The sequence below is a fragment of the Lepidochelys kempii genome, chromosome 2 (assembly GCF_965140265.1).
Source record: "Lepidochelys kempii isolate rLepKem1 chromosome 2, rLepKem1.hap2, whole genome shotgun sequence".
NCBI lineage: Eukaryota > Metazoa > Chordata > Testudines > Cheloniidae > Lepidochelys > Lepidochelys kempii.
Genome location: NC_133257.1, coordinates 38769121 through 38783953, shown reverse-complemented (window position 1 = coordinate 38783953; position 14833 = coordinate 38769121). Strand labels below are relative to the sequence as shown.

At 51.6% G+C, this 14833-nt stretch overlaps 9 non-coding genes across 9 annotated transcripts; all 9 read left to right on the top strand.

The window, feature by feature from the left end:
• Positions 1-5000: 5000 nt before the first annotated feature.
• TRNAA-AGC (transfer RNA alanine (anticodon AGC)) lies at positions 5001-5073 on the top strand. The gene has a single exon. It is a non-coding gene; the product is annotated as a tRNA-Ala (tRNA).
• Positions 5074-5861: 788 nt separating this feature from the next.
• On the top strand, positions 5862-5951 carry TRNAY-GUA (transfer RNA tyrosine (anticodon GUA)). Its single transcript is given in 2 exon segments — positions 5862-5898; positions 5916-5951. It is a non-coding gene; the product is annotated as a tRNA-Tyr (tRNA).
• A 1131-nt stretch (positions 5952-7082) lies between these two features.
• TRNAA-AGC (transfer RNA alanine (anticodon AGC)) lies at positions 7083-7155 on the top strand. Its single transcript has one exon. It is a non-coding gene; the product is annotated as a tRNA-Ala (tRNA).
• A 788-nt stretch (positions 7156-7943) lies between these two features.
• Positions 7944-8033, top strand: TRNAY-GUA (transfer RNA tyrosine (anticodon GUA)). The gene is given in 2 exon segments: positions 7944-7980; positions 7998-8033. It is a non-coding gene; the product is annotated as a tRNA-Tyr (tRNA).
• Positions 8034-9164: 1131 nt separating this feature from the next.
• On the top strand, positions 9165-9237 carry TRNAA-AGC (transfer RNA alanine (anticodon AGC)). Its single transcript has one exon. It is a non-coding gene; the product is annotated as a tRNA-Ala (tRNA).
• A 788-nt stretch (positions 9238-10025) lies between these two features.
• On the top strand, positions 10026-10115 carry TRNAY-GUA (transfer RNA tyrosine (anticodon GUA)). The gene is given in 2 exon segments: positions 10026-10062; positions 10080-10115. It is a non-coding gene; the product is annotated as a tRNA-Tyr (tRNA).
• Positions 10116-11246: 1131 nt separating this feature from the next.
• On the top strand, positions 11247-11319 carry TRNAA-AGC (transfer RNA alanine (anticodon AGC)). Its single transcript has one exon. It is a non-coding gene; the product is annotated as a tRNA-Ala (tRNA).
• Positions 11320-12107: 788 nt separating this feature from the next.
• Positions 12108-12197, top strand: TRNAY-GUA (transfer RNA tyrosine (anticodon GUA)). The gene is given in 2 exon segments: positions 12108-12144; positions 12162-12197. It is a non-coding gene; the product is annotated as a tRNA-Tyr (tRNA).
• A 1131-nt stretch (positions 12198-13328) lies between these two features.
• Positions 13329-13401, top strand: TRNAA-AGC (transfer RNA alanine (anticodon AGC)). The gene has a single exon. It is a non-coding gene; the product is annotated as a tRNA-Ala (tRNA).
• Positions 13402-14833: the final 1432 nt, after the last annotated feature.

Genomic DNA, 14833 nt, shown 5'->3' with positions numbered 1-14833 from the left:
CCTCACCACATGCCTCCTTCCCCCAGAAAGGAAAGAAATAGATTGGCTTTGCAATACTTATGCCTAATTTAAACCAAAACAATGGGCAAAACACATTATACCAGTGTGGTACATCTGCTAAACAGGGGACTACTATTCCCAGCAGCACTCCTTTCCCCACTACACACCTCTCTTCCTCCTGGCCAGGGAAGGAAAAGGTCCTGAGCGAGGAAAGGATTAGGTCCTGTGATAGGGTCTTCAGTGGCCAGGTGGCCTAGTGTCTAGATTACTGGTCAGAGAAGGTGGTGGGGGGGAATCTGGGCCCTCCCTCTCCACCAGGTCCCAGCCCAGGGACCTGTGTAGTTCAATCCCTAAGCAGGGGAGATGGGTCAAGACCAGTTTCTCTGGGCTACTTCCTACTAAAGTCTCTATAGTTGGCCATGCTAGTCCAGTTGCCCCACAGTTGGGGCTCATCTACAGACTCCTCTTGGCAGGGGAAAGCTTACTTGCCTCCAGTGGCTACATTGTCTGGCAGGTTGCTGAGCCACCTCTTCAGGCAGGCTAACAGAGAGCTCCCGCTCCCCCACAAATCAGTCCCCAACTGAGCCAGGCTCCGCTCTTTTCTTCCCCCTCCAGGCCTGGCATTGGCTGCAGGTATAATGGGGTGGGGCTAGCTGAACCCAAAGGTTTTCTTTAACCCCTGCTGTGCCAGGCAGCAGTTTCCCTGCCCCATCACAAACTCTTTTAGGAAGTAGCAGCTGCATGGTGAGCGAGGCGTTGCAGAGAGGCAAGATGCAGAGAGGAACTCCGGGACCTGTATGTAGAGCTGCCTGTAGAACTGTCTGCGAGTGCCAGACATCACAGCTAGGTGCAAATCAGTGTGGGACTTATAGGGGAGCAGCAGCAGCTGGGCAGGGAACCAGGGCAGAGGGGCCCCAAGGAGAGACCTAACTGAGTCTGGCCCGGAAACCCACAAGCTCCTATTTGCTTGAATAGAGACTGGACTGGAGTGACACCCCAAGCACTGAAGAGCCATGACTCTGGATTAGACTGCCCCAGGAGCCCAAACAAGAGCCACTATTGCTCACTTTGAATTGTAACTGTTGAAACTTCTGTATCTCAGGTCTTTGCAATCTTTTCCTTTCCTGCCAGCCCTAGTAAAATACCCTTTCCCTTAGCCATACGTCTGAGTGGCTATTGGGACCCACCAGGGCTAATGTCTACAAGGCCTTGCTGCTGAAACACCTACAGTGCTTGCCTCTGATTCCTGGAACATGAGGCATACTTGTGGCACTCTACGCATTCCGGCAGGGAGCAGTCCCAGTAATTACATCAGGTTAAAGAAGGAAGAAATCATGCACTAGCCCAGGAAGAAATCTAAGGCAAAGTCAACTACAAACCATGGTTTGGCCTCTCCATACTGTCTGGTCTCCACTGGGCCACAGCCATGTTTAAATTCTCCAGCACAGGGATTAAACATGAATTTTTGTCTTATGAGAACGGGTCTCTAATTGGTATAAATTCTATTCTTTAAATCAGATGGAGCTGCAGTTGGGACAGGGCTTTGGTCACCAACCAAGCTTCTCCCAGCAAGACGAATTTTGTTGGGACCTGGTCGAGACCTCCTCTGATTCCTGGGTGCTGGGGGTGACGAGTGAGAATAGCACCTGCACCTGGAGTGCCTTTTGGGCCCCAGGCTCTCAGCTCATAAATTCTCCTTCCATTCCCCTGAAGGCAGGTACCTGAGGTGAAACTCCTGATGTCTGCTGTGCACCAGCAAGGACCTGAGACAAACTGCACCCTCTGCAGAGCCTCTGCCAGGCTGTGAAAGTCACCAGCCCCACAATTCCAGTGACTTTTGTATGCCCCACCGCTTTTGTTTTTTAAATTGAGCCATTTACCAAGTTTAGTGGCTATTAAATATGGTCATTAATTGTTCATAAAAATAGTCATTTGATCTTCACTTACGAGTCATATTCACTACATAGCCATAGGGCTTTCCTGCAGTATATCATTCATTATGTTCATTTATTCATTTATGTTCATTTATTATGCCCCAAGACACTGAAGAAATTAGTGAATGATTTATGGAACAGTTTAAGTGGTTGCAGTTTTTCTCCACTGACATGGCTGCAAACTTGGTCTACCCATCTGACTTGTGCTGTGACCGGGTAAGTGACAGAAACCTGGGCCATTATCAAATCATCATATTATAAACTGTGGAAATCAAATTGTTGGGCCAAATTCTGCTCTAGGTTACATCACTGTAAATCTGGATTTACTCCACTGATTTCTACAGAATCACTCCAGATTTACGTTGGTGTGATCCAGAGCTGAATTTGGCTTTCTGTATATAAAGTGAGCTAAACTTCCCGTTTCCCTCCTCCCCAGTTCTAGTGAATGGTTGCCCTCTCCAGTTCTTAGGATGCTCATGCACAGACTCGGCAGGATTTTGATTGTGCACTGGTAAGGTAAGCAAAGGGATTTCCTGAAACATTGTATTAGACCTTGAAGGAAGGTGTATGTCTTTTAGAGAAAAAAATGCTAGTAGGGGAAAAGCATTTCTATGCCATTCACCGTTGAGGAAATGTGGTATGAAAATAACAAAGCCAAAGAACACCAAACTGTCCACTATCACACAGGCATCGTCTCACACTGTGCTTCAGAGCTGATGGATTGTGGGGAAAGTGCAAAGCCACCCTGGGGCTTCCATGTTCGTGTCTTCAAAGCCCTTTCCAGCTCTGCCCTAACCCTCATCTCAGATCTGGTCTCCTGTAGTGCCTCCCCCGCTCAATGCCTCCACTCTGCCTTTGATGCCAGTCTCGTTGCCCCATGTGAGTGTGGGGAGTGACCCCATACATTGCTGGGGGAAGCTCTGCAGTGGCTGCTTATCCACTGTGTGCCAAGAAAAAACCTGCTTTTAATAAACTGGGCCAAACTCAGGTTTCGTGAGTGCCAGCAGGTGCCACTCCAACACTGGGTCTGCATTAGGCCCTGTGTGTTTTCCTTTAGAAACAGAAAGGTTCCAATTTCTCAGGCAGCTGAAAAGCTAGGAAGTAACCATACCCAGAGCCCTTTGCTGCTGTTGTGTAGCATTATCTTTCATTTCTTCTGTCCATACCTTCACAATCACCAATAATTGGCAGCCCTGTCAGAAAGACCAAGAAGTGAATGGACATGGAGACTGAATTGCCGTCTCATCCGCAGATGTGGCTAGTCCTTTCAAATCAGAATTTAGGTATATTGGCAGGGCAGAGGTGAACACATTACCTCTGCATGTTCTGTAGCTAAACAGAGGACTTCATTTTCTGGGGCTGTCAATCCAGCTGCTTGTATGAGCATTACATTTATTTCTTATGGCTGGGATTTCCAAAGAAGCCTAAGGGAGCTAAGTGCCTGATTCCCATTGACTTTTAATGAGGGAAGGGTGCCGAACACCCAGAGGTCCCTTCTTGAATCCCAGTAAAAAGCGTTTGTGATTCTTTTTTATATTAAGCCTTTAACATATAAGATGTGGCGGGGGAGCCCCACTCTCTGTGTGGCATGTGAGGATGAGCATTTTCAGAGCAGTGCATGGAATTTTAGTTCCATGACTCTCAGTGACTTCTTTTAATGGGGAGTCATGTGGCTCAAATTCAGCTTGGAAAATTCAGGGTGGCAGGAGGTGTTACAGATTGCAGTCACATGTCAATATACAGAAATGGAAACACTAATAGTTTAGCATCAGTAGGTGGCAAACCTGAATCACAGTGTTAGATTCCCTTCCAACCACAGTAATTTAGCAGGGATTTCTGACCAGGAAATAACAAAACGTACTTGCACAACTGAAAAGCTTTTGTGCAGAATGAAAATGTTTATAATAATTTAGAAGGCTTGTTATATAGATGAGGCTTAGAAAACTCTAAGTGTAAAAATTACATGCAGCAAGCTGTAATAGGCATAAAGATTGCAGAATAAAAGAAACAGAAGCAGTTCACTTGACAAATGTGAAAGCTCTCTTGGTATTATAGAAAGCCTAAATGATCTTAATCATATAAACTACTGGCTTGCAGCCAGAATCTTTCTGAAAGGTATGAACACTATACTAAATTATGCACAACTTTAAAATCCTCCATAAGACTAAATAGGGTTCAGGTATTCTTTTTTTTTTTAAGAGATGAAAGTTATCACCAGCATATTGTTGCCATGTTCGATTTAGTTTCACATATGAAACACTCGGTGGGTTCAAAATGCATCCAGGTTTGTACAAATTACAAGTAGGTAATTGGTTTATGGTTAATAATGATCTCAAACACATGGCACACTTCTTTTGCATAGTCTTATCCAAACAAAGAAAAGTATTTCAGTGCTTCAGATACCGTTAGTTTATGGGATCTATGACAAATCATGCCTTTGAGGGAAAAATGGTTGAGTGGGAGAGGGATACACAGAGGTCTGGTGTGTAGAGAGTGGAAAAGGCTAAGGTTTTCAGAAGTGGCAACTGATTAGGTGTGCTGCCTAAGACATATTGGGCTTGCATTTCTGAATTGCTGAGCACTGACCACCCCATCTAATGGAAGCTGAAAGTACTCAGCACTTCTGAAAATCTGGCCCATGCTCTCACCAACTGAGCTCTCAGAATTACAATCTGCTTTTGAAAATGTTACCCTAGGGCAGTAAGCTGTTGCTGTTCTTGGCCTGTGCACGGAATAGGCGGGCAGGGAGGCAACTCGTCCCCTTTACTTGGCAGTTTTTGCTCTTCTTGTTGTCATGAAGGGAGGCGTTAGGTATGTGTGGGTGTGCAAGGCACGGGCGTGTGTGACTTTCTCTGACGGTCTCTGGACAGGTGTATTTTGTTTAAAGGCAAGAAAGGGAAGCAGCGTTGTTTGCTATGTCACGTGTCCTTGCTGAGTGGAGGTCCTTTCCAAGGTGCTGGGCAAGCGTAAAGGTAATTTGTTTTGCGGGGTGAAGAGCTCTCTGGAGGGGGTTTGCGCTGAGTTGACAGCAGGTGGCGGAGGGGGTGGGGCACCTTGGAGGTAGAGGGGGAATTAGCTCAAATGGTAGAGCGCTCGCTTAGCATGTGAGAGGTAGCGGGATCGATACCCGCATTCTCCAAGCTGCTGCTGTTGGTGCAGCTGCTCTTTCCCTCCCATCGCTCTCTTTTTTTCATCCCCACCCGCTTGCACCCACATACACCCTTGACGTCTGCGCAGAAAGGAGCGTTCCGGTCCACTCTGGGCTTTGCGGCAAGCCTTTTGTCCTCAGGCAGCCAAAGGGGCAGCTTCTCTTTCAGGAGCGTGTGTGTCTGAGTTCTTTTCTTTTGGGAGTCTCTTTGTGTTTGTTTTTCCTGAGGGAGGCGTGGGAGGCCGAGTCGGGTGTGAAAGGGTGGGAGTGGGAATGTGTCAATTATTGACGAAGGGGAAGGGAAATGGGCTGAGAAAAAGTTGTGTTTTCAAAGGCCCCTTTCGAGCCAGGCAGGACGCTCCGGCGTCGGAGGGGTTTTCCCTTGCACCACCGTCCCTATTCTGGGTGGGAATCAGGGCTGGGGTCCCAGCGGTGTGCTGCGCGTGCTTGTGGGTCAGCGGGAGGAGGCGGCGTCCCGGCTAGCAGGCAGGGCTAGCGTCGCGCCCCCGGCGTTCCGTTCTTCCCTTGCGGCGTTGTCTTCGTGCCGTGCCTGTTAGGGAGCCTTTGAGCGGTATATGTGTGGGGGCTTCCCGTTGGGTGAATTGAGGGTAGACTAGGCGGCTACCCAGCAACCAGGGCAGCCGTGAGGATGAAGGGATAGGTGTGTGTGGCTTCTTCCTTTCAAGGGCTGGGCACGGGCAAGCCTATAATTAGCCGTTAGTGCCAGTGGCACTTCTGCCTGACACCTTGAGTCACTGTGGGCTCTTTGTTCCTGTCTTCCTTCGATAGCTCAGCTGGTAGAGCGGAGGACTGTAGGTTTAATTCTCCTGGGAATCCTTAGGTCGCTGGTTCAACTCCGGCTCGAAGGAACTGGCTTTTGTTTCCTTTGTTACACGCTCTTCTTTAGCGCTCCCACTCTGCCCATTGCCCTGTTTTACTCCATTCGTGCGAGACAGGCCGATGGAAATCTGCTGCATTTAAAGCACCACTTGCCACTACTTTCCTCTACCACACCTGCTTCCAAGGATCTAGGCCACGGTTTACGCCTTCCTAGGCAGAGTTCCTTTTTCTTCGCCCTCCCGCACTCACAGCGTAGACATGGAGCTATCGATGTCAGGCTTCGGAAGTGCCATTTGTCACCCTGGTAGCGGGGCGCCTCTGTCATAAAATGGACTGGCCGAAGCTATGTCCCCAAGCTGTCCTCGGTGTTTTTTGCGTGGGGCAGAGGTGCCGGGGGGACTTAGTTTCTGGTGGCAGGCAGGGAGGAGGAGAACGTAGGGGGAAAAGAAAAGGCCCTTTAGTCGCTGAGAGTCCCTTGTCCTACAGGCTCAACCGATCGTGTGCGCTGCTGATGGCGGGCTATCATGGTTGTAGCAACGTGTGCGTTTGCATGGTTTGCTCTCCCTTTGTCCATGGTTCCTCTGCGTCATAAAGGTCATTTTATGGAGGAGTGTGAGGGCGCGGTTCCATTTCTTTCCTTTTGGGGCTTTGGTCCATCACATTTGTAGAGCTGGGATTTCTTCTGGGGCAACCGTGATTGCAGAGAGTGTGTAAAAGGCTTCTGGCGGAGAATTGCTAGAAGCGCGATCTGGCGGAATTTCTGTCAAGGAGCTGCCGGGCTATCCGTAGATTATCTGAAGCTTTGCTGTCCTTGGCCTGTGCACGGAATAGGCGGGCAGGGAGGCAACTCGTCCCCTTTACTTGGCAGTTTTTGCTCTTCTTGTTGTCATGAAGGGAGGCGTTAGGTATGTGTGGGTGTGCAAGGCACGGGCGTGTGTGACTTTCTCTGACGGTCTCTGGACAGGTGTATTTTGTTTAAAGGCAAGAAAGGGAAGCAGCGTTGTTTGCTATGTCACGTGTCCTTGCTGAGTGGAGGTCCTTTCCAAGGTGCTGGGCAAGCGTAAAGGTAATTTGTTTTGCGGGGTGAAGAGCTCTCTGGAGGGGGTTTGCGCTGAGTTGACAGCAGGTGGCGGAGGGGGTGGGGCACCTTGGAGGTAGAGGGGGAATTAGCTCAAATGGTAGAGCGCTCGCTTAGCATGTGAGAGGTAGCGGGATCGATACCCGCATTCTCCAAGCTGCTGCTGTTGGTGCAGCTGCTCTTTCCCTCCCATCGCTCTCTTTTTTTCATCCCCACCCGCTTGCACCCACATACACCCTTGACGTCTGCGCAGAAAGGAGCGTTCCGGTCCACTCTGGGCTTTGCGGCAAGCCTTTTGTCCTCAGGCAGCCAAAGGGGCAGCTTCTCTTTCAGGAGCGTGTGTGTCTGAGTTCTTTTCTTTTGGGAGTCTCTTTGTGTTTGTTTTTCCTGAGGGAGGCGTGGGAGGCCGAGTCGGGTGTGAAAGGGTGGGAGTGGGAATGTGTCAATTATTGACGAAGGGGAAGGGAAATGGGCTGAGAAAAAGTTGTGTTTTCAAAGGCCCCTTTCGAGCCAGGCAGGACGCTCCGGCGTCGGAGGGGTTTTCCCTTGCACCACCGTCCCTATTCTGGGTGGGAATCAGGGCTGGGGTCCCAGCGGTGTGCTGCGCGTGCTTGTGGGTCAGCGGGAGGAGGCGGCGTCCCGGCTAGCAGGCAGGGCTAGCGTCGTGCCCCCGGCGTTCCGTTCTTCCCTTGCGGCATTGTCTTCGTGCCGTGCCTGTTAGGGAGCCTTTGAGCGGTATATGTGTGCGGGCTTCCCGTTGGGTGAATTGAGGGTAGACTAGGCGGCTACCCAGCAACCGGGGCAGCCGTGAGGATGAAGGGATAGGTGTGTGTGGCTTCTTCCTTTCAAGGGCTGGGCACGGGCAAGCCTATAATTAGCCGTTAGTGCCAGTGGCACTTCTGCCTGACACCTTGAGTCACTGTGGGCTCTTTGTTCCTGTCTTCCTTCGATAGCTCAGCTGGTAGAGCGGAGGACTGTAGGTTTAATTCTCCTGGGAATCCTTAGGTCGCTGGTTCAACTCCGGCTCGAAGGAACTGGCTTTTGTTTCCTTTGTTGCACGCTCTTCTTTAGCGCTCCCACTCTGCCCATTGCCCTGTTTTACTCCATTCGTGCGAGACAGGCCGATGGAAATCTGCTGCATTTAAAGCACCACTTGCCACTACTTTCCTCTACCACACCTGCTTCCAAGGATCTAGGCCACGGTTTACGCCTTCCTAGGCAGAGTTCCTTTTTCTTCGCCCTCCCGCACTCACAGCGTAGACATGGAGCTATCGATGTCAGGCTTCGGAAGTGCCATTTGTCACCCTGGTAGCGGGGCGCCTCTGTCATAAAATGGACTGGCCGAAGCTATGTCCCCAAGCTGTCCTCGGTGTTTTTTGCGTGGGGCAGAGGTGCCGGGGGGACTTAGTTTCTGGTGGCAGGCAGGGAGGAGGAGAACGTAGGGGGAAAAGAAAAGGCCCTTTAGTCGCTGAGAGTCCCTTGTCCTTCAGGCTCAACCGATCGTGTGCGCTGCTGACGGCGGGCTATCATGGTTGTAGCAACGTGTGCGTTTCCATGGTTTGCTCTCCCTTTGTCCATGGTTCCTCTGCGTCATATAGGTCATTTTATGGAGGAGTGTGAGGGCGCGGTTCCATTTCTTTCCTTTTGGGGCTTTGGTCCATCACATTTGTAGAGCTGGGATTTCTTCTGGGGCAACCGTGATTGCAGAGAGCGTGTAAAAGGCTTCTGGCGGAGAATTGCTAGAAGCGCGATCTGGCGGAATTTCTGTCAAGGAGCTGCCGGGCTATCCGTAGATTATCTGAAGCTTTGCTGTCCTTGGCCTGTGCACGGAATAGGCGGGCAGGGAGGCAACTCGTCCCCTTTACTTGGCAGTTTTTGCTCTTCTTGTTGTCATGAAGGGAGGCGTTAGGTATGTGTGGGTGTGCAAGGCACGGGCGTGTGTGACTTTCTCTGACGGTCTCTGGACAGGTGTATTTTGTTTAAAGGCAAGAAAGGGAAGCAGCGTTGTTTGCTATGTCACGTGTCCTTGCTGAGTGGAGGTCCTTTCCAAGGTGCTGGGCAAGCGTAAAGGTAATTTGTTTTGCGGGGTGAAGAGCTCTCTGGAGGGGGTTTGCGCTGAGTTGACAGCAGGTGGCGGAGGGGGTGGGGCACCTTGGAGGTAGAGGGGGAATTAGCTCAAATGGTAGAGCGCTCGCTTAGCATGTGAGAGGTAGCGGGATCGATACCCGCATTCTCCAAGCTGCTGCTGTTGGTGCAGCTGCTCTTTCCCTCCCATCGCTCTCTTTTTTTCATCCCCACCCGCTTGCACCCACATACACCCTTGACGTCTGCGCAGAAAGGAGCGTTCCGGTCCACTCTGGGCTTTGCGGCAAGCCTTTTGTCCTCAGGCAGCCAAAGGGGCAGCTTCTCTTTCAGGAGCGTGTGTGTCTGAGTTCTTTTCTTTTGGGAGTCTCTTTGTGTTTGTTTTTCCTGAGGGAGGCGTGGGAGGCCGAGTCGGGTGTGAAAGGGTGGGAGTGGGAATGTGTCAATTATTGACGAAGGGGAAGGGAAATGGGCTGAGAAAAAGTTGTGTTTTCAAAGGCCCCTTTCGAGCCAGGCAGGACGCTCCGGCGTCGGAGGGGTTTTCCCTTGCACCACCGTCCCTATTCTGGGTGGGAATCAGGGCTGGGGTCCCAGCGGTGTGCTGCGCGTGCTTGTGGGTCAGCGGGAGGAGGCGGCGTCCCGGCTAGCAGGCAGGGCTAGCGTCGTGCCCCCGGCGTTCCGTTCTTCCCTTGCGGCGTTGTCTTCGTGCCGTGCCTGTTAGGGAGCCTTTGAGCGGTATATGTGTGGGGGCTTCCCGTTGGGTGAATTGAGGGTAGACTAGGCGGCTACCCAGCAACCAGGGCAGCCGTGAGGATGAAGGGATAGGTGTGTGTGGCTTCTTCCTTTCAAGGGCTGGGCACGGGCAAGCCTATAATTAGCCGTTAGTGCCAGTGGCACTTCTGCCTGACACCTTGAGTCACTGTGGGCTCTTTGTTCCTGTCTTCCTTCGATAGCTCAGCTGGTAGAGCGGAGGACTGTAGGTTTAATTCTCCTGGGAATCCTTAGGTCGCTGGTTCAACTCCGGCTCGAAGGAACTGGCTTTTGTTTCCTTTGTTGCACGCTCTTCTTTAGCGCTCCCACTCTGCCCATTGCCCTGTTTTACTCCATTCGTGCGAGACAGGCCGATGGAAATCTGCTGCATTTAAAGCACCACTTGCCACTACTTTCCTCTACCACACCTGCTTCCAAGGATCTAGGCCACGGTTTACGCCTTCCTAGGCAGAGTTCCTTTTTCTTCGCCCTCCCGCACTCACAGCGTAGACATGGAGCTATCGATGTCAGGCTTCGGAAGTGCCATTTGTCACCCTGGTAGCGGGGCGCCTCTGTCATAAAATGGACTGGCCGAAGCTATGTCCCCAAGCTGTCCTCGGTGTTTTTTGCGTGGGGCAGAGGTGCCGGGGGGACTTAGTTTCTGGTGGCAGGCAGGGAGGAGGAGAACGTAGGGGGAAAAGAAAAGGCCCTTTAGTCGCTGAGAGTCCCTTGTCCTACAGGCTCAACCGATCGTGTGCGCTGCTGACGGCGGGCTATCATGGTTGTAGCAACGTGTGCGTTTCCATGGTTTGCTCTCCCTTTGTCCATGGTTCCTCTGCGTCATAAAGGTCATTTTATGGAGGAGTGTGAGGGCGCGGTTCCATTTCTTTCCTTTTGGGGCTTTGGTCCATCACATTTGTAGAGCTGGGATTTCTTCTGGGGCAACCGTGATTGCAGAGAGTGTGTAAAAGGCTTCTGGCGGAGAATTGCTAGAAGCGCGATCTGGCGGAATTTCTGTCAAGGAGCTGCCGGGCTATCCGTAGATTATCTGAAGCTTTGCTGTCCTTGGCCTGTGCACGGAATAGGCGGGCAGGGAGGCAACTCGTCCCCTTTACTTGGCAGTTTTTGCTCTTCTTGTTGTCATGAAGGGAGGCGTTAGGTATGTGTGGGTGTGCAAGGCACGGGCGTGTGTGACTTTCTCTGACGGTCTCTGGACAGGTGTATTTTGTTTAAAGGCAAGAAAGGGAAGCAGCGTTGTTTGCTATGTCACGTGTCCTTGCTGAGTGGAGGTCCTTTCCAAGGTGCTGGGCAAGCGTAAAGGTAATTTGTTTTGCGGGGTGAAGAGCTCTCTGGAGGGGGTTTGCGCTGAGTTGACAGCAGGTGGCGGAGGGGGTGGGGCACCTTGGAGGTAGAGGGGGAATTAGCTCAAATGGTAGAGCGCTCGCTTAGCATGTGAGAGGTAGCGGGATCGATACCCGCATTCTCCAAGCTGCTGCTGTTGGTGCAGCTGCTCTTTCCCTCCCATCGCTCTCTTTTTTTCATCCCCACCCGCTTGCACCCACATACACCCTTGACGTCTGCGCAGAAAGGAGCGTTCCGGTCCACTCTGGGCTTTGCGGCAAGCCTTTTGTCCTCAGGCAGCCAAAGGGGCAGCTTCTCTTTCAGGAGCGTGTGTGTCTGAGTTCTTTTCTTTTGGGAGTCTCTTTGTGTTTGTTTTTCCTGAGGGAGGCGTGGGAGGCCGAGTCGGGTGTGAAAGGGTGGGAGTGGGAATGTGTCAATTATTGACGAAGGGGAAGGGAAATGGGCTGAGAAAAAGTTGTGTTTTCAAAGGCCCCTTTCGAGCCAGGCAGGACGCTCCGGCGTCGGAGGGGTTTTCCCTTGCACCACCGTCCCTATTCTGGGTGGGAATCAGGGCTGGGGTCCCAGCGGTGTGCTGCGCGTGCTTGTGGGTCAGCGGGAGGAGGCGGCGTCCCGGCTAGCAGGCAGGGCTAGCGTCGCGTCCCCGGCGTTCCGTTCTTCCCTTGCGGCGTTGTCTTCGTGCCGTGCCTGTTAGGGAGCCTTTGAGCGGTATATGTGTGCGGGCTTCCCGTTGGGTGAATTGAGGGTAGACTAGGCGGCTACCCAGCAACCGGGGCAGCCGTGAGGATGAAGGGATAGGTGTGTGTGGCTTCTTCCTTTCAAGGGCTGGGCACGGGCAAGCCTATAATTAGCCGTTAGTGCCAGTGGCACTTCTGCCTGACACCTTGAGTCACTGTGGGCTCTTTGTTCCTGTCTTCCTTCGATAGCTCAGCTGGTAGAGCGGAGGACTGTAGGTTTAATTCTCCTGGGAATCCTTAGGTCGCTGGTTCAACTCCGGCTCGAAGGAACTGGCTTTTGTTTCCTTTGTTGCACGCTCTTCTTTAGCGCTCCCACTCTGCCCATTGCCCTGTTTTACTCCATTCGTGCGAGACAGGCCGATGGAAATCTGCTGCATTTAAAGCACCACTTGCCACTACTTTCCTCTACCACACCTGCTTCCAAGGATCTAGGCCACGGTTTACGCCTTCCTAGGCAGAGTTCCTTTTTCTTCGCCCTCCCGCACTCACAGCGTAGACATGGAGCTATCGATGTCAGGCTTCGGAAGTGCCATTTGTCACCCTGGTAGCGGGGCGCCTCTGTCATAAAATGGACTGGCCGAAGCTATGTCCCCAAGCTGTCCTCGGTGTTTTTTGCGTGGGGCAGAGGTGCCGGGGGGACTTAGTTTCTGGTGGCAGGCAGGGAGGAGGAGAACGTAGGGGGAAAAGAAAAGGCCCTTTAGTCGCTGAGAGTCCCTTGTCCTACAGGCTCAACCGATCGTGTGCGCTGCTGACGGCGGGCTATCATGGTTGTAGCAACGTGTGCGTTTCCATGGTTTGCTCTCCCTTTGTCCATGGTTCCTCTGCGTCATAAAGGTCATTTTATGGAGGAGTGTGAGGGCGCGGTTCCATTTCTTTCCTTTTGGGGCTTTGGTCCATCACATTTGTAGAGCTGGGACTTCTTCTGGGGCAACCGTGATTGCAGAGAGCGTGTAAAAGGCTTCTGGCGGAGAATTGCTAGAAGCGCGATCTGGCGGAATTTCTGTCAAGGAGCTGCCGGGCTATCCGTAGATTATCTGAAGCTTTGCTGTCCTTGGCCTGTGCACGGAATAGGCGGGCAGGGAGGCAACTCGTCCCCTTTACTTGGCAGTTGTTGCTCTTCTTGTTGTCATGAAGGGAGGCGTTAGGTATGTGTGGGTGTGCAAGGCACGGGCGTGTGTGACTTTCTCTGACGGTCTCTGGACAGGTGTATTTTGTTTAAAGGCAAGAAAGGGAAGCAGCGTTGTTTGCTATGTCACGTGTCCTTGCTGAGTGGAGGTCCTTTCCAAGGTGCTGGGCAAGCGTAAAGGTAATTTGTTTTGCGGGGTGAAGAGCTCTCTGGAGGGGGTTTGCGCTGAGTTGACAGCAGGTGGCGGAGGGGGTGGGGCACCTTGGAGGTAGAGGGGGAATTAGCTCAAATGGTAGAGCGCTCGCTTAGCATGTGAGAGGTAGCGGGATCGATACCCGCATTCTCCAAGCTGCTGCTGTTGGTGCAGCTGCTCTTTCCCTCCCATCGCTCTCTTTTTTTCATCCCCACCCGCTTGCACCCACATACACCCTTGACGTCTGCGCAGAAAGGAGCGTTCCGGTCCACTCTGGGCTTTGCGGCAAGCCTTTTGTCCTCAGGCAGCTGAAGCGGTATCTGAGTCCCTTGTCCTTCAGTCTCAGCCTGATCCGGCCTTTGGGAAAATAGCATCCTTTATGTTCCTCTGTGCTCCATAATGTTAATACAGATATGCGCTTGATCTGAATATGGCATAACTGAGATATGTTTTATGCAAGATCGGACATGTGAGGTATCACTGGAAAGGTTATGACATTCTGAATAGTATTATCCATTCTATTTATGTATCATTTTTGTATGACTAGTTAGGATTATTCACTTGGTAACAATTACTACCGTTTTTTCACCTGGGGAGTGCCCACCACACAGATGCAATTAGTCTGGATTGGGACGTTAGGGAGAATAATAGGAATTTGAGGATAATAGGACCTTAATAATAGGAGTTTGAGGATAGTGACCTTCGTCCTTCCTTAGAAGTTTCCTAGTATGCTTCTAAGGGCATGTCTACACTTTCAGAGTTACAGCACCGACAATTACAGTGCCGCTCAGACAGCGCCGAAGGAAAACCGCTGTTGTGTGTTCACACTGACAGCTGCCTGTGCAATAGCATGTTCAGACTTGTGGCACTTGTGGCACTGTTCGGAGCGGTGCACTCTGGGAAGCTACCCCACAGAACACCTCTTTCTCTTTTGCCGTTAAGATTTGTGGGAAGGCGGAAGGGGTCAAGGGGCATCCTGGGTCCTGTTCCAATGCCCCGTGATACATTGTTTCTCATCCCAGCAATCCCTGTGCTTCCGTTTGCATTTGGTAACATATTTCAACGGTTTGTGTACTGCACGCCCTGCCCTGTCTCTTTCGGGCTGCAGGAATGGACCCCGAGCTGCTGACCAGTATACTGTTCATACTGACCAACACCTCATGAATGGCAGCGGAGTTATTCCTTAAACTACAAACGAAAGAGGTGTCCGACATGGATCTTGCCACGTGGAGTAGCTACGACGTGAGATTGCTTGTGGCATTCATGGAGGTGCTGACCATGGTGGAATGCCGCTTTTGGGCTTGGGAAACAAGCACTGAGTGGTGGGATCACATCGTGCTGCACGTCTGGGATGACAAGCAGTGGCTGTTGAACTTTCACATGAGAAAAGCCACAATCATGGGACTGTGTGATGAGCTCGCCCCAGCTCTGCGGTGCAAAGACACAAAAATGAGAGCTGCCCTGTCACTGGAGAAGCGCATGGCAATTGCACTGTGGAAGCTGGCTACTCCAGACTGCTACCGGTCGGTCACTAACCAGTTCGAAGTGGGAAAGTTGACCTTTGGACTCGTGTTGATGGAAGTGTG